Genomic DNA, 19,064 nt, shown 5'->3' with positions numbered 1-19,064 from the left:
TGGCCAGTTTTAAGTTTCTGGGTGTTATCATAAAAGAGGACCTGACCTGAGGCACTCACATTGCAGTACTGGTCAAAAGGGCCCAGCAGAGATTATACTACCTGAGACTTCTCAGGAAACAACAACTGAATGAAAAACTGCTGGTGACCTTCTATCGCTGCACCATAGAGAGTATTTTAACTTACTGCACCTGTGTATGGTTTACCAATTGCACAGTGGCAGATAGGATAGCACTCCAGAGGGTTAACGTCATTGCCCAGAGGATCATTGGTTGCCCTCTCCCCTCTTTGGAAGAGCCTTATAACTCCTGCTGCCTTAAGAAAGTTCAAAACATTCTTAAAGATCCATCTCATCTTGGGCACCCTTTTTTTGAACTATTACCATCTGGCAGATGGTACAGAATTGTTGAATATTGATGAGGGAGAAGTTGGATGTACGAATTCCCCCTCATTGGTCCAGGCTCCAAGGCAGGAGAATGGACTGGCATGAGTGGGTGAAACATTGGACAGCTCTGGGGTTTAAAAGGAGCTGCTGGCATGTCTGCCACTTGCTTCTTAAACTGCAGAAATAAATTGTTTTACTGCACCATGCCACGTCCTGCCTCTTCACTCTGAGCCCACATCAAACACTGACGATGAAAGTGGGATTCTAGAGGAGAACAAAGGACAATCACTGCATGGCACGGACAACCATTTTCCTCCCTCCAACCGGATTGCCTTTTCTTCCAACACTGGCTGGCAGGATGACTAACTACACACAACTATAAAGAAGGCAGTCCCAGAAATAACCAGGCAACAACTGGAGCCACAATGAATCTAAAGGATTATCAAGGCAACAACATCCCAGTCCTGGGAAGAGGATTTTTCCCTGTCAAATTCAAGGAATTCAAGAGCCACCTGCCACTAACAATCATGGGTAAAGTCCTGCCCAGCTTGTTTGGGGTAGAATGCTTTAAAGAGATTGGCATAGAACTAATCATACATTCCCTACAAAGAGAGGACCCTAATGAATTGCAATCAAAGTTGCAGTCGGAATTCAAGAACATTTTTGATGGAAGCCTGGGCAAGTATACGGGGACCCCTATATCTTTCAACTTAGACTCTAGTATTACTCCTGTCAGACTGAAACCGAGGTGAATTCCTATTCCCCTTCAGGCCAAGGTGGATGAACAATTAGACAAATTAATTGCACAGGGGATTTTGGAGCCAGTTGACCATGCTAGGTGGGAGACACCTATTGTTACACCTGTGAAATCAGATGGGTATGCACTGACTATAAGGCGGCAATAAACAATGCACTGCAACAGAGTGCCTGCCCGGTACCAATAGTACAACATCTGTTGCATTCCTTTGGAAAAAGAAAGATCTTTCCTAAACTTGATTTGGCCCAAGCATATCAACAATTACCAGTAGATGAAGTTGTGCAGAAGCACAAACCACAGGGGGGCTTTTAAATGCCGCAGACTACAATTTGGGGTTAGTGTGGCCCCAGGAATTTTCCAATGCTTAATGGAGTTTCTCCTACATGGGATTCCAGGGGTGGTGCCTTACTTTGATGACGTCCTCATGGCTGGAACAAGGAACAATTAACACAAAAACTGAAATGAGTTTTTAGTAAATTTCAGGAGGCTGGCCTTAAGATAAAGAAGGAAAAATGCCAAATAGCAGTACCTAGTATTGAATTTCTGGGATATTTAATTGATGAAACAGGTATCCACCCCATGAATGGCAAAATCAAGGCAATTAAGGAAGCCCCCACCCCAACAAATAAAACAGAACTTCAAGCATTTCTGGGACTTTTGAACTATTACAACATTTTTTTTACCACAGAAGGTGACTGTTGCAGAGCCACTGCATCGATTGCTTGATAAGTCAGCAGAATGGAAGTGGGGGATGAAAAGAAGCTTCTGCTTTTGTGGCAGTAAAAGAACTATTAACTTCTAAGACTGTTCTCATGCAATATAGTGAGACAGTGCCTCTAGTACTGACTTGAGATGCATCCCCATTCGGGATAGGAGCAGTCCTCAGCCACCACCTACCAAACGGCATGGAGGCACCAATTGCTTTTTATTCAAAAACACTATCAAAAGCAATGCAATTACAGCCAACTGGATAAAGAAGCATTGGCGGCAATGGCAGGGATTAAGTGTTTCCATGAATATGTCTACGGGTGAGAATTTGAACTAATTATGGACCAGAAGCCATTGTTAGGCATCATCACAGGGGACAGACCAACCCCAAACTTTTTGTCTCCCTGAATGATGAGATGGACAGTCTTCCTGGCTGCAAACAAATACCGCCTTATCCATCGGCTGGGGAAAACCATTGATCACACAGATGCCCTGAGTTGATGCCCTCTCCCAGACCTTGTCAAAGACCTGGCCCCAACCATATCCGTCCTGCTGATAGAGAATTTAGGGACCAGCCCAATAACAGTGGCAGAGATTGCCAGACTGTCAGCCAAAGACAGCATCTTGGCACGAATTTTAAACTGGGTATTGGGGGGATGGCCAGAGGTAGTAGAGAGCGAATTTAAGCTGTTTAAAACTCGCCAACTTGAACTGTCTGTAATGAAGGGTTGCTTACTATGGGAGGGGGGGGATAGAGTTGTAATACCCCGGATATTGAGGGAATCAATCCTAAGATCATTGTATGAAGGTCACTGGGGATAGTCAGAATGAAAGCATTAGCGAGGAGTTTTGTCTGGTAGCCGGGGATGGATAAGGAAATAGAACAATGGGTGGCCATGTGCTCACCATGCAAGGAGATTAGGCCACCCCCCTCCCCAGTGCATGCCCCCAGGGACTGGGAAATCCCAAAATCCCCATGGGCATGCATACACATTGACCTTGCTGGGCCAGATGTGGCCAAACATTTCTCATGGTGGTAGATGCATATTCCAAATGGCTCAAAGTGGCTCTCATGAAAATAACCACGACAGAAGCAGTCATCAGGATCTTGAGGAGACTGCCACCATGAAATTCCAGATGTGGTAATGTCAGACAATGGGCCCCAGTTCACAGCCAACCAGTTTGAAATGTTCCTAGCCAGCCAAAGGATCATACATGCCCTGGCAGCCCCAGCGCATCTGGCAGCTAATGGATTAGCAGAACAGATGGTGCAGTCAACAAAGGAAACACTGGCCTGAATGGGCCCAGGGGACTGGCAGGAAAAGATAGATAAACTACTCTTAGTCCAACACATTACGCCTAACACAACCACACACAAAAACCCAGCCAAATTGTTAGTGGGCCAGAAGATAAGGTCTCAACTGGACAGACTGCACCCTAATTATAGTGCAGAGGTACCCTTGGATTCAACCAGTAAATACTGATCTTTCAAAGTGGGGACTTTAGTGTACGCCCACAATTACATGGGTGACCCAAAGTAAGTACCGGCAAAAATAACTCAAGTTACCTTGAAATCGTACAGGGTAGAACTAAATGATGGTAAGATCTGAAATAGACATATCGGCCAACTCCAGAGCCAGAAACACTTCAACAACTGGCAACCAGTACTCACAGAACCCGACAATCGCAACCTAACATGAACTTCACTATAAGCCCACTTTCATGGGGGGGCGGGACACACAAAACAACAACAGCCTAGGAGGTGTGGAGACCCAGCAGAGTTCTCCCGAAGAGCCTGGGCCCATGGAACCAGTCACACCTTGAGAATCCATCGAGGCGCTTCCAGAGGCAGAATTCTGAGCAAATGCAGGCCCGAAGCCAATTCATAGGAACAGCACAGGTCCAGTCATGCCCATTGGAAGCCCGCCTACCTAAGCGATTATATAACATAAGATTGGTTGAATTTACCAGGAGGGGAGGGGTGTTGAATATTAATGAGGGAGACTTCCCCCTCATTGGTCCAGACTCCAAGGTGGGAGAATGGACTGACATGAGTGGCTGAAACACTGGACAGCTCTGGATTTTAAAAAGAGCTGCTGGCACGTCTGCCACTTGCTTTTTAAACTGCAGAAATAAACTATTTTACTTCACCATGCTGCGTCCTGCCTTCTCATTCTGGCCCCACATCAAACAAGGATAATAAAAACAAGGACAAATAGGCTGAAAAAAAGCTTTTATCCCAGGGCAGTAACTATATTGAATTTTACTGTATAGTGCAATATTAATGCAATATCGGTTTTCAATTCAATTGTATAGAATGAATTTTACTTTTACAATTATAATGTACACTGAAGATGGCATTTAATTTAATTGTATGAGATAGAATGACAATAAAGTAAACTAACTAACTAACTAACTAACTAACTAACTAACTAACTAACTAAAGAGCCTCTTTACCTAGCACTTTGAGAAGGAAATGAAATTGTTTTGCATAAGGTAAGTATTTTTATAGTTAGCTTCTTCAAGCTGAAGAAGTTGAAATCACTTTTCTCACAAGTATAGTTTCGAAATTCCAGTTTTTATGCATCACACTTAATTGCCTAACCAGCTAAATCTCACCTGAAATCAGCTTCTTGGTTTTGCCCTTACCCCATTCCTTTCCTTTAAGTAAAATATGTGTATTTATTTATTTATTTATTTATTAATCATACTTTTATACCGCACCATCTCCTGTAGGACTCAGGGCGGTTCACAGGCATATTAAAATAAAACAATATAATAAATAAGCAATATAAAACCCAATTAAAACTAAATATTATAATAGCCAAATCACTAAAACGGTAAAAACCAATTAAAAACCGATTAAAATTTAACTAAAAATTTTTATTCTTAGGCTAGTCCAGCTCGCTGAAATAATAAAGTCTTCAATTCACATCTGAAGGTTCGGAGGTCGGGGAGTTGTCGTAACCCTGGAGGAAGCTCGTTCCACAGGGTCGGTGCTGCCACAGAGAAGGCCCTCCCCCTGGGGGTCGCCAACCTACATTGTTTCGTCGACGGTACCCTGAGGAGGCCCGCTCTGTGGGAGCGCATGGGTCGTTGGGAGGCAATCGGCGGCAGAAGGTGGTCTCATAGATATCCCGGTCCTAAGCCATGGAGCACTTTAAAGATGGTGACCAAAACCTTGAATTGCACCCGGAAGGCTACTGGCAGCCAGTGTAGGCCGCACAGGATGGGTGTTATATGGGAGCAACGCAGTGCTCCCTCTATCACCCGCGCGGCCGCATTCTGGACTAGCTGGAGCCTCCTGGTGCTCTTCAAGGGGAGCCCCATGTAGAGAGCATTGCAATAGTCCAGGCGGGAAGTGATGAGAGCGTGAGTGACCGTGCGTAGGGCGTCCGGGTCAAGGAAGGGGTGCAACTGGCGAATCAGGTGAACCTGATAAAATCTCCCCTGGCGACGGCCGTCAAATGTTCCTCTAAGGACAGCCGATCGTCCAGGAGAATGTCTAAGTTGCGCACTCCTTCCCTGGGGGTCAGTTTTCCCAGTTCCCCCCCCCCCCCACAGTCAGCGATGGTGTAAGCTGACTGTACCAGGACGCCAGAACCCACAGCCACTCTGTCTTGGAAGGGTTGAGTCGGAGACTGTTCCTCCCCATCCAGACTCGCACGGCCTCAAGACACCGGCCCATCACCTCAACGGCTTCGTTCGTGTGGTTTGATACAGCTGCGTATCATCAGTGTACAGATGATAATCCATCCCGAAACCACAGATAACCTCACCCAGCGGCTTCATATAGATGTTGAAAAGGAGAGGCGAGAGAACAGACCCATGAGATACCCCACAAGTGAGGTGCCTCGGGGCCGACCTCTGCCCCCCTGCCAACACCATCTGCGAACGGTCAGAGAGATAGGAGGAGAACCACCGATAAACGGTGCCTCCCACCCCCAATCCCTCCAACCGCCGCAGCAGGATACCATGGTCGATGGTATCAAAAGCCGCCAAGAGATCTAGCAGGACCAGGACAGAGGAACAACCCCTGTCCCAGGCTCTCCAGAGGTCATCCACCAACGCGACCAAAGCCGTCATGGAGCTGTATCCTGGTCTGAAACCGGACTGGAACGGGTCCAGATAGACAGTTTCCTCCAGGTGTTGAGGAAGCTGATATGCCACCACACTCTCAACAACCTTCGCCAAAAAGCGAAGGTTGGAGACTGGACGATAGTTTGCTAAAACAGCTGGGTCCAGGGAGGGCTTCTTGAGGAGGGGCCTCACCACCGCCTCTTTCAAGGCGGCGGGGAAAACACCCTCGAACAAAGAAGCGTTGGTAACTCCCAGGAGCCAGCCTCGTGTGACCTCCCGTGTGGCCAGTACCATCCAGGAGGGACACGGGTCCAATAAACGTGGTGGGATTCAACCTACCCAACAACCTGTCCATGTCATCAGGAGTCACAGGATCGAACTCAGCCCCGATAAAATTCTCAAGACTCGTCCCCGCCATCCCACCCGGATCTATCCAATCAGTGTCCAAGCCGTCCCGAATCTGAGTGATTTTATCAGACAGATACTGTACAAAATCCTCAGCACGTCCCTGTAAGGGGTCCTCCCGAGCCTCCTGCGTAAGCAGGGAGCGGGTCACCCTAAACAGGGTGGCTGGGCGATTATCTGCCAATGCGATGAGTGCGGAGAAATAGTTATGTTTCGCCGCCCTGATCGCCACTAGATGGGTCTGAATGTATGACCTCGCTAGTGTTCGGTCAGGTTCGGAGCGGCTGGACCTCCAAGCGCTCTCTAGGCTTCTTTTCCGGTGCTTCATCTCTCTCAGCTCCTCGTTATACCAAGGAGCTGGTCGAGTTCGTCGCCGGGTCAGAAGCCGCAAAGGCACGACGCGATCCAAGGCGCCGGCCGCCGCCTCCTCCCAGGCAGCCGCCAGTTCCTCAGCCGAGCCGTGGGCTAAATCCCTCGGAAATGGCCCAAGCTCCGTCAGAAACCTCTCAGGGTCCATCAGGCACCTGGGACGGAACCATTGAACCGGTTCCGTCTCCCTGCGGTGAGGTGTAGTTGTCTGAAAGTCTAGCTGAAGGAGTAAATGATCTGACCATGACAGGGGTTGAGATATTAATTCCCCTAACTCCAGATCATTTAGCCACGGTCCTGAGATGAAAATCAAGTCCAGTGTGTTACCCCCGACGTGGGTGGGGACATCAACTACCTGGATCAGGTCCAAGGCTGTCATGGAAGCCATGAACTCCCGAGCTGCCGTTGACGAATCGCCCACCGACGGCAAGTTGAAATCCCCCATGACCATAAGTCTGGGGTTCTCAACCGCCATCCCGGCTATCATCTCCAGCAGCTCGGGCAGGGCTGCCATCACGTAGCAAGGAGCCAGGTACGTAATCAGAAAGCCCACCTGCACCCCCCGGCCCCACCTCACTAAGAGGGTTTCACAACCGCCTATCTGCGGGACAGCGACCTCCCTCGGATCCAGACTCTCATTAATGACAACCGCTACCCCCCTCACCCCTACCCTGGGCCCTCGGCTGATGGAACGCACGGAAGCCTGGTAGGCACATCTCAGTGAGGGGAACCCCCCCTTCCGTGCCCAACCAGGTCTCCGTAATGCCCATTAGGTCCGCTCCCCCCTCTTGAATAAGATTGAATATGAGGGGGGCCTTATTCATGATGGACCTGGCATTGCATAACATCAATCGAAGGTCCAGGTTCTGGGGGATATAACCACTTGGGACACGAGTGAAGCCTATAGGCCCGGAGTGCGGTATCGCTTTCAAACAGCGAGCATGATACGAGCCCCTGCTTCTGCCATACCTGCCCCTCCCTTGTACCATGCAGATGGAAGTGCCCATACATGGCCGAGCCTTAACCTCCTCCAAGACCTCCAATTTACAAACCTCCAGATCGTGAACCTTAGAAGGGACTAGCCTAATCCCCTGTGGGCGTGCCCCCCCTCCCACCCCACCCCCTAACCCATTATTTGATTTAGATAAAAGTTTACAAAAAGATAAATTTAAAAACCTCCTTAACCCTCTCTTAGAAGCATGCCACCTCTCGGGATTCCAAAATCCGTCATCGAGGTAGGCCCTCGATAAAGAGGAGGGCCACACCCGTGAGAGGGGGGCATCTCGCAGTGCAAGAAGCTGGTTAAATGAAAAAGTCAGCAGAGTCTGAGGAAATGGTGGTATCCTGGTTAGTCGAGATCTTAAACGACAGTCGTTGAGCAGAACCACCAGCTGGAAAACAAAGAGATCTTAAAAGTGCATGGTATAGACAGCATAGTCATGGGTGGAACTAAGATGTTTCACCACCAGGTTCTCACGAATGTTCCAGAGACAGGAGAAAAAAGAGAGCAGCGACTGTTGCCGCCGCGGGACGTCTTCCACGATAGCACAATTGCCATCGCCGTCGTCACCGCCCTGGCATCCAGCAGCCACTCAAGGAGCCCCCAAGGACCCCCAGCAGAGCCCCCAAGAGGCCACAGAGCCCCCCCGAGGGGAAAGGGGGGACAGTCACCGTCGCCATCGCCGTCGCCACCCCCATCAGGGTACCGCTGCCGGCATCATAGATATTTAAAGGCAACCACCGTCCCCCTAGCACAACAACCCCCAACAGCAAGGGTGTCAGGCTGCCTCTGATTATAACTAGGAAAGAATACACCTTGACTTCATTTGCAAATAAAGAAAAGTACTTTTACTAGTTACATCTGGATAGCAGCAGTGCTAAATTGAATCTGAGACAAAATATGGCTAACAATCTGTATCACCCTATTCCTCCCTCCTCTTTCCCAAAAGGTCATCAGGTCTGGTCCAATGCCAGCTCCTTCCCGGGGTCCCATGGTAATCTTCTTCCGCAGGTCTCTGGTTGTCAATCATATCAGGAATGCAATGTCCGTTAGAGTTCGCGCCCAAACATTCCTGTTGAATTCAAAACATTAATCTCCCCTCCCACCTTAATTATGTCAGACCGACACTCTTAAAGGGCCCTCTCTACTTAACTTGAATCTAATAGCTATTTACATTAGAAATACAATCCCATGCTATCTAACAACTGAATATAAGGAGTACAAAGAGATACGAAGTTTGGAGTGGAGGCTGACATTCGGCCCTCCTGCAACAAGGACATCAGTCCTAGAAAGAAAAAGAGAAAAGTTAGGGTTTGTCAGGATATTTTTTATAGAATTGAGCTATCTTTTCTAAAGCACGAACATCTTCCTTGTTCACCCATTTGGCTTGGGACAAAGGGAAGTGCTTCCAAGCAGTGAGATATTGAATTTTATTTCTATGTTTTCTTGAATCCAAGATTTCTTTTATTTCAAAATGTTGTTCACCCTCTATGAGAATTGGTATAGGAGGGGGTATATGGTCAGCACGGAAAGTAGATGTGTGTTCTGGTTTCAGCAAGCTGACATGGAAAACGGGATGAATTCTTCTAAGTGTTTTTGGTAATTCTAACTGTACAGTCATGGGGTTGATGATCTTCACTATGGGGAAAGGTCCCACATACTTAGGTCCCAGTTTTTTTAGACTTTTGAGTGGTTTGTAAATATTTGGTGGAGAGATAAACCCTGTCACCAACTTGGTATTTGTTCTCAGGGGATCTTTTTTTATCGGCTTGTTTTTTATGTGCATGGTGAGCGTCATCGATCGCCTTGCGAGTCATTTTCCATGTGCTTTATATTTGATCTATCCATTCTGATAAGGAGGAAACCGTGGTTTTCTCCTTTGGAAGTTCTGAAATGGGAACAAAATCTTGGCCCGAAGCTATTTTAAAAGGAGTAAATCCTGTGCTACTATGAATTGAGTTATTGTAGGCGACTTCAGCAAAAGGTAGTAGGTCTGCCCAATTGTCTTGTTGATAGTTAATGTAACAATGTAAATATTGTTCTAGTACCGAGTTTGAGTGTTCACAACTTCCATTAGTCTGGGGATGGTGGGAGGAGCTTAATCCTTGGGTGGAGCCAATAGTCGCAAAAATTCTTTCCAAAATTGAGAAGTGAATTGAACTCCGCGATCTGAGATGATGCATTCAGGAGTCTATAAATGTGTTGCACAAACAACTTCGCCAGAGTCTTTGAGGAGGGTATTTTTGAACATGGAATAAAATGGACTTGTTTGGAGAAAAGGTCTGTGACTACCCAGATTACAGTATTGCCTGCACTTTCGGGTAGTTCCACTATGAAATCCATGGATATTTTTTTCCATGGAGCTCCTGGTCGGGCTACTGTTTGGAGTAGTCCAGGAGGTTTTCCTGGAGGCCTTTTAGATGATGCGCACACAGGGCAACTTGAGATATAAGATTGAATGTCTTTTTTAAGATTTGGCCACCAAAATTGTTTTTTAAGAAGATGCAAGGTTTTTACAAATCCAAAATGTCCTGCCATTTTGGCATCATGGCATCGTTGTAGGATGGTTTCTCTGAGTGATAAAGGAACATATAGTTTCGCTCCAATCCAAGCTAGTCCATCACGGAGCGTGCAATCATGAGAATGTGCCAAGAACCAGTCATCAGAGTTCAAAGCTTCCTTAAACAACTTAGTTAGTTCATCTGGTAGTGATGACTCGGTTTTGGTATGGCTTCGAGTTATAGCTGGAGCTGCTAACTGTTGAATGGGAAGTATTGGGCGAACCACCTCGGAGCGTGTACCATGGTATTGGGGCAAACGTGAAAGAGCATCTGCCAAAAAGTTTTTCCCTCCAGGAATGTAATGTAAGGAGAAATTAAAGCGGTTAAAATATTGAGCCCAACGGGCTTGTTTAGGCGAAAGTTTTCTAGGAGTTTTTAGCGCTTCTAAATTTTTGTGATCAGTCCAAACTTCAAAAGGATGATTAGAACCCTTTAAGAATTGTCTCCATGTGCGAAGAGCCCAGTGGACTGCAAATGCTTCTTTTTCCCAAATAGCCCATCGTCTTTCAGTTTCAGTTAATTTTCGAGAAGTGAAAGCACAGGGCTGTAGTTTACCATCGGAATTGTTTTGAAGTAAAACTGCTCCGACTGCTACATCACTAGCATCAGCTTGTATCACAAAAGGAACATCCATGTCGGGGTGTTTTAAAATAGGTTCAGCGGCAAACAGTCATTTTAATTTCTCAAACGCTGCTTGACATTCCATTGTCCATTCAAGAGGTAATGATGGTTTGGGTTTTGTATCTCCTTTAGTTTTTAAGAGGTTGGTGATTGGCAAAGCAATTTGAGCAAAGTAGGGGATGAATTGACAATAAAAGTTTGCGAATCCCAAGAAACTTTGCAACTGTTTGCGTGTGCGTGGGGGTCCCATTCTAAGACAGCTTTCACTTTCTCTGAGTCCATTTCTAGTCCATCCGCCGATATGCGGTACCCTAAGTAGTCTATTTTAGTTTGATGGAAATCACATTTGGATAGCTTGCAGTAAAGTTCTGCAGATAATAACTTTTTGAGAACTGCTCTTACTAGTTTAATATGTTCTTCCATTGTTTCTGTATAGATAAGTATATCGTCAAGGTAGACAAGAACTCCTTTAAACAAATGTTGATGGAGTATTTCATTTATTAGTTGCATGAAAACTGCGGGCGCCCCCTGCAGTCCAAAGGGCAAAACTCAAAACTGGAAACATCCTAGAAGAGGGCAATTGAAAACGGTTTTCCATTCATCCCCCTCCTTTATACGAACTCTGTAGTAAGCTTCTCGTAAGTCTAATTTGGTGAAAAACTTTCCTTCTGCTAGATGCATTAACATATCTTTCATGAGCGGCATGGGGTATACGTTTTCGGTGCACACTGCGTTAAGGTTTCTATAGTCAACTATAAGGCAAAAAGAGCCATCTTTCTTTTCCCGGAACATCACTGGTGCGGCCACACGAGGCCTAGCCTGTTGAATAAACCCCCGCTCTAAGTTTTTGTCTATGAATTTACGTAACTCCCCCAATTCCTTTTGGGTCATGGGGTAAGCTTTTGGTTTTGGAAGCTTTACCCCTGGAAGGATGTCTATTGCACAGTCAGTAGGTCTATGGGGAGGTAGAACATCTGACGCTTTCTCACTAAAGACTTCTCGCAAGTCCCAGTATTCCTTAGGTATCCTCTCCTCCCCTTCTATCCGCTCGATCATTGCCCCCATCGTGTCTTGGAACATGGCCACGGTAGATCCCTCCTTGGTTTCTCTTTTCTCCCCCTTAAGTGTCCTAGAGCAAAAATGTAAGACTCCCGTCTTCCAGTTAATATGAGGGTTCCACTTCTGTAGCCATGACAACCCTAGCAACAGGGGTTGGTCCATCCCTGGGGCTACTATGAAGTTTAGGACCTCTCGATGGTCTCCCATTATCATTTCTATGGGTTCTGTTACAAAATGGGCGGGTCCTCCCCCTGCCACAGAGCCATCCAACTGGGCAAAGGCTATGGGCCTACTTAGGGTTCTCAGTTTTAGTTCCATTTTCTCTACTAGTTCGGGACTGATCATGCACCTAGTACATCCAGAGTCTAGTAGCGCTGGCATTTCCCCCTTATTACCTGAAGAGGGTACATGCAGTTCGACTGGAATGTCCAAGGGACCCCGTGTCCAACTCACCAGAAGATCTTCATCGGACTCTGACGTGGATTTGCTGTCATCGGTTTCGGTCGACGCTTCACGCTCCTCCCTGATGGCCGTGGCCTTCTTGGCGACGCCCTCTCCCACTTTTGCCGGCTTTCGCGCCTTAGCAGCTGGTTTCACTGGTTCCTTTTCACCACCAGAGGTCGTCCTTGGCACCAGCTTCACCCGACAGTCGGCTGCTCGGTGGCCTTCTTTTCCACATCTGTAGCACGCAGTCGAATGTTGTCTCCCACCCTCTGATGTAGGAGCGTCCCTAGAAGGGCCTCCAGGAGAATGGGCAGGGTATGGCCTTCCAGTACGCTGTCTTCTGCCACGATCTTTCACTAGTTCGATTTCCATCTCCGCTGCCAGGGTGTACCAGCTGTACAACATGGCTGGAGAGGCCCGTGCCCGGCACAGTTCATAGAGATCTCCATTCAGACCATCTTTGTAAATGTCCACAAGGGTCACCTCCGACCATCCTCTCATCAAGGGAACTAAATCACTGAACTCCTGGCTGTAATCAGCCACCGGTCTCCTCCCTTGCCTGATGGTTTTCATCTGGCCTTTGGCCTTCTGCTCTGCCAGGGGGTCCTCGAACCTCCTCCTCAGTGCAGTAATAAAATGCTCGTAGTTTTGCAGTAAGGGGGAGTGGTTGGTATATAGGGACACAAACCATGCAGCTGCTCTTCCTGTTAGGTTGTGGGTCACAGCTCTAACTTGTGCTGCCTGTGACCAATAATCTTCCCCCCAGTCTATCATGTGGTCATTCACTATCGCCAGGAACAGTTCTAGCTCCTTGGCATTTCCATCGAATTTCTCTGATATGGGGGGGATTTTTGGCTTTTTCCTTCCCCTGCGCAGCCTCACTTGGTCAGCAGGTGGCATACGCCCTCCATCCAATTCAGCTGCCTCTGGGAAGGGGGTTTCTGGTTCTGGGCCTTCCGAAATCTCTCCGCCCTGGGAAACTCCTCCAGCTGGCCCCTTTGTAATTTCTTCCTCCTCTTCTCCCTCCCACCTGGAGGACTGAATAGGGGATTCATATCTTTGGCGAGCAGCTTGCCTTACTTTCACTTCACGAAAAAGACGCAATGCCTCTTCCAACTGGAGCTTGTCTCTTATCTCCTGCTCTTCCTTCCAGTCTGAAAGTCTTTCTTTCCCCCTTTTTTTTCTTTTAGTTACTCCAGACGGAAACTCTTCAGGGTTTGGTTTCCACTCTTTCTCTTCCAGCTGTAATTGCTCTATCCACCGAGTCTGCAATCTTCCAGTTCAGGGTTAAAACTGTCAGCAGAAAATCCTCCGGACGCCTCCCCCAGTTCAGCAGTTGGCTGGGGTTCCATTAAATTTTTTCTGCCGACCCCCTCGGTATTTTGGTTAAAATCCTGGTTGGTCGACATGCTCTGAGATTCAACTTACTGTCAGGCTGCCTCTGATTATAACTAGGAAAGAATACACCTTGACTTCATTTGCAAATAAAGAAAAGTACTTTTACTAGTTACATCTGGATAGCAGCAGTGCTAAGTTGAATCTGAGACAAAATATGGCTAACAATCTGTATCACCCTATTCCTCCCTCCTCTTTCCCAAAAGGTCATCAGGTCTGGTCCAATGCCAGCTCCTTCCCGGGGTCCCGTGGTAATCTTCTTCCGCAGGTCTCTGGTTGTCAATCATATCAGGAATGCAATGTCCGTTAGAGTTCGCGCCCAAACATTCCTGTTGAATTCAAAACATTAATCTCCCCTCCCACCTTAATTATGTCAGACCGACACTCTTAAAGGGCCCTCTCTACTTAACTTGAATCTAATAGCTATTTACATTAGAAATACAATCCCATGCTATCTAACAACTGAATATAAGGAGTACAAAGAGATACGAAGTTTGGAGTGGAGGCTGACAAACGGCTCCAAGGCTCGAGGGGCTCCATCGGGTACCCAGCAGGGCTCCAAAAGTCTCCAAAGTTGTTTAAGTCGTTTAAGGCACCAAGACCCAAGCGCCTTCAACCAAGGCCATGGGCTCTGCCGGCTCCCCAGGGGTAAAGACCGCCATCTCCCCAGCCGCCCCAGCCGTCCGGCCCTCACCGACAAAACAAACATGCCGGTATAACAAGCCGAGGCGGGCCGAAATGATCAGAAAGAGGCATTGGCGGCTGCCTCCCCCGTCAAGTCCGCAGGCCCACAGTCACCCTCAAAGGCCTAATCCACAGATCTTCGTCATCTTGGCTCACTGCCTCAAACGTCATCGGCCCTTCTGCCACCTCCGTTGCCCCGGACGACCTCCCTGCAGCCGCCACCGGTAGTCCTCGCCGCCTCTGACAGTCGCCACACGAATCCGCCAGCTGCGAACAGAGAAACGCCAGGAAATGCCGGGAAAACCGCCGGTGGCTAACCACCACCCTTAATCAGGCCCGCCATACTTGGAAGCCACGCCCAGGAACCGCTGTCTGCTGTCTGTCTGTTCCATGCCTCCGTTTCATGGCATTCCAGCAACTGGGCCATGCAAACAAGCGAAACCCTATTGTAATAGTTTGTGGAAAAACCTCTCTCCACAGAACTGGTCCCTAGTGCCCAACAAGTTGAGGGCCACTGGACTAGAAGACCTCTGAGATCCCTTCCAACTCTATAATTCTGTACTCTGTATTCTGTATCCCATAGCCATTGCTACAGTAAGTGAACACATAAGCAGAATACTTGTACATAAACAGACTGTTTATTTTCACACTTCTATTTCATTCCTGTGGAAACCCATGGTAGACCCCATTTTTTACATTGCAGTGCAAATATGAAGCAGTGCCAGAAAGCCTCTGTTTCCATAGCCATTGCTACAGTAAGTGAACACATAAGCAGAATACTTGTACATAAACAGACTGTGGAAACAGAGGCTTTCTGGCACTGCTTCATATTTGCACCGCAATGTAATGAAAATAGATCCAATCTCAATATAGAAAGGTAATGATGAGTTTAAAGCCACCTAAGGTTGCCCCAAATAGCAAGATGGATCGTATATAAATTTAATTAAATAAATAAATTGCCAATGTCATTCATTATCCATCTAATTATTTTCATAAAGGGCATATTTGAGAAAGTTGTACACCAAAAATTACATTGGTTGAAATTTTAAGTATATAATTTATGGAGAGTTGAACACAGAATGCTACACTAGAAAAGAACAGAAATGTAGATTTTCTAATGAGTTTTACATATTTTAAGAAATTTCATTCAAATAAATGATAAAAATGGATATAGCAGAATAAAACGTGAAATCCCTTACTTCCAGATTTATACTGTATCAAGTACATTTGTATGAAGTTGTTCAAATATCAATCATATAATTATATGAAAAAACAGAAAGAAGTTAGAATATCCTGAGTTTAAAGATGTGTTTCACATTGTTATTCACATTAAAATGTTTATTTACTTTAACAATATCAAAATTTGGTTTCTGTGTTTTCAAATGGTTTTGATTCACATTGAAATATATAGCTACAATTGTATTATTTAATAATCTGGTCAACAAAAACCAAAAGAAAAAAGTACATTGGCTTCTGCCTGCAAAACTTTTTTTTTGAACAAGTTTTTATTGGTTTTTTAATTTCCCCCCCTACACACATACATAATTTATGAACAGAGTATTGGCCATATCATGTGTTATACAATTCAATATATTCAAATGCATTTTACTTAGTTACAATTTTTGTCAGAATATTCTTTTTCATAGTTTTTATTCATATCCTAATATTTCTTTGCTCATTTCACTAAGTCTCATCTTCTTTTGCCCTCAAATTCTAATTTCTCCATTTTTATTGGTATGCATTCTCTTTCATCCTTTTTTTTATTGAAAAAGTTTTTACAAAAATTTTCACTCTCCTTTTTTCCCCCTCCCCCCACTCCATCCTCTCCCCCCTCCCTCCAAAACCACCCTCCTCTCTCCCCCCCCCGACTTCCCAGAAAAAACACAAGGTATAGTTCAAAAGAAAAAACAATCATTCGCTAAATTTTCCCTAACACAAATTATAATCCTCCCCTTCTTCTCAAATCCTAACTTCCCCCATACAAATCAAAGATAAATACATCCTAATCATTCAAAAACAATCTGATATCTATTTTGCATATATTCAATCCATTTTTTCCATTCAGTTAGATATTTTTCTTGTGTAGTGTCTTTCAAAAAGGCTGAGATTTTAGCCATCTCAGCCAAATTAGCAACTTTCAATATCCATTCTTCCAGTATTGTCCTATCAGTAGTCGTGCCGCTGTTATTAAATTTAAAATCAACTTAGTCTCAATTACGGTACAGTCCGTAATAATTCCCAATAAGAAAAATTGCGGTAGGAACTTTATCTTCTTTTTCAAAACATTTTGTAAAATCCACCAGATCCTTATCCAAAAAGCCTTAATCTTCTTACAAGTCCACCAAATATGAAAATATGTAGCATCATCACAATTACATCTCCAACATTTCGCTTGCATATCTGGATAAATTACATGATAATTTCTTAGGGTCTAAGTGCCACCTATAAAACATTTTATAAAAATTTTCCCTCAAACTCTGTGCTTGCGTAAATTTAACACTTCTAACCCAAATTTTTTCCCAAGTTTCCAAAAATATTGGTTTTTGAATATTTTGTGCCCATTTTATCATACAATCCTTTATTAAATCCCTTTCAGAGTCTATTTCTATCAACACATTATACAATCTCTTTATATGCACCTGAGTTTGATTTATAATTTGTTTTACCAAGTTTTCTTCATTCTGCATGATACCAATTTTCTGATCTTCATTCCACTTAGCTCATAATTGCTCATATTGGAACCAAGTATAATTTCTCCCTTCTTCTTTTAATTGTTGCAAGGATTTTAATTGTAAATTACTTCTCTCAAAATATAAAAGTTCTTTATAAGTAATCATTTCCTGTTTCTGTTCTATATTTATATTCTCTATTGCATGCCTGGAGTTTTCCCAAATAGGAATTTTATAATTCAACTTGTAATAGTATTTCTTCCAGACACGCAGAAGAGCAATTCTTAACACGTGGTTCTTAAAGGCTCTATCCACTTTTTTATCATACAATAAATATGCATGCCATCCATATAATAAATCATAACCTTCTATATCCAAAATCCTTTCCTCCGTTAAGTTAAACCAATCACTTATTACCGAAATAGCAGCTGCTTCATAATATAATTTAAAATTGGGCTTTTTTAAACCTCCTCTTTCCCGTATGTCTTGAATTATTTTCATTTTAACTCTCGCTTTTTTACCTTCCCATATAAATTTATTAATTCCAATCTGGAATTTCATCCTTCTTTTTTAATTGTTTCAATTTTTATCCTAATATATTCAAATATGTTCGGGGTTGCCTTTCTTCCATTTCATCTTTTCCGTTTAATAGCAATCCTTTTTTCTTCTCATTCCTCTTCCTCCCTTCTTTCATCCTATCTACTTTCTTCTCTCCTCTCCTGTTCCTTCTCAATTCCCCTTCCTTTCTCCCTCTCCTCTCCACTTCCTCCCTATTTAACCTTCTCTCCTACTCTGCTCAGTCTTGTGTGGCCATCCCAACTTTGGCAGCTTCTAATGGCTGCCTTTCCTCATCATTGGGTCAAAGGCTGGATGTCAGTGCTACAGGGAATTTGCAACTTCCCTGTTCGCTCCAGCTGGTTCCTTTTTTCCCCGCTGTCCCTCCAGGACAGCTATGGCCTGTGAAGGACCCCCAAAACAATAGGAATTTCGGTGTTCTCCCCAGAGCTCTCGGGATTTACATTGTCTTGTCATGATGCTGGCCACACCTCTCCTGTCTGCAAAACTGAATGTTGACTTTTTAGTTAAATGCTTATATGACAAAAGCTCGAATACTGTAGATTTTCCAGTTCTTCACATAGTCTTAGTCAATAGATAGAAATTATTGTGGACAACTGTGCAGAATTCTTGTAATGATAACTAAGATATTATAGCAAAGCTGGCAAGAGTACTAGTATTTATGCCAAATTAATACCAAACGGTGCAAAATGCAGCAGCCAGCATGGTTTTGTGCAGACCACAGTGTGCACATGTGTCATCTCTCCTGAGAGACCTGATTTGCTTCTAGGTGCAATTCAAGGTGCTGGTTGTCACCTTTAAAGCCCTGCATGGCTTGGGATCAGGTTATCTAAGGGACTGTCTCTTGCTGGTCACATCTACCCAACCCACTAGAGCACTCCCCTCTCTAGTGGGACAGGAATGTTGCGGGTGCCATCTCCTAAGGTGATACATTTGACCCAGAAGAACAGCTTTCTCTGTGGTGGCTCCCTCCCTTTGGAACATGGGCTGCCTCTTGCCCGTATCTTCTCATCTTCCTGGGTGACCTCAACCTACCTCTTATTAATTGGATAACAAACGAATGTACAACTGAAGCCATCCATACTACTCTGTACAATGCTGTTACAAATCTAGATCTTGATCAACTAGTAACTAACAATACAAGACTCAACAACTGCCTTGACCTCATATTCTGCAACAACGCAAACTCAATTTATGGACTACAAATAAAAGAACCCTTTTCCAACAGTGACCACAGCATGATAGACTTCTGTCTCAATATACGCCCTTACAATAATCTCCATAATAATTGTATACCAAACTACAATTTCAAAGAAGCCAACTATGATCTTATAGACACCGACCTCTCATCT

The sequence above is a fragment of the Ahaetulla prasina genome, chromosome 1 (genome assembly GCF_028640845.1).
Source record: "Ahaetulla prasina isolate Xishuangbanna chromosome 1, ASM2864084v1, whole genome shotgun sequence".
Lineage (NCBI taxonomy): Eukaryota > Metazoa > Chordata > Lepidosauria > Squamata > Colubridae > Ahaetulla > Ahaetulla prasina.
The sequence above is the reverse complement of the archived record's forward strand: the minus strand, read 5'-3'. Positions refer to the sequence as shown.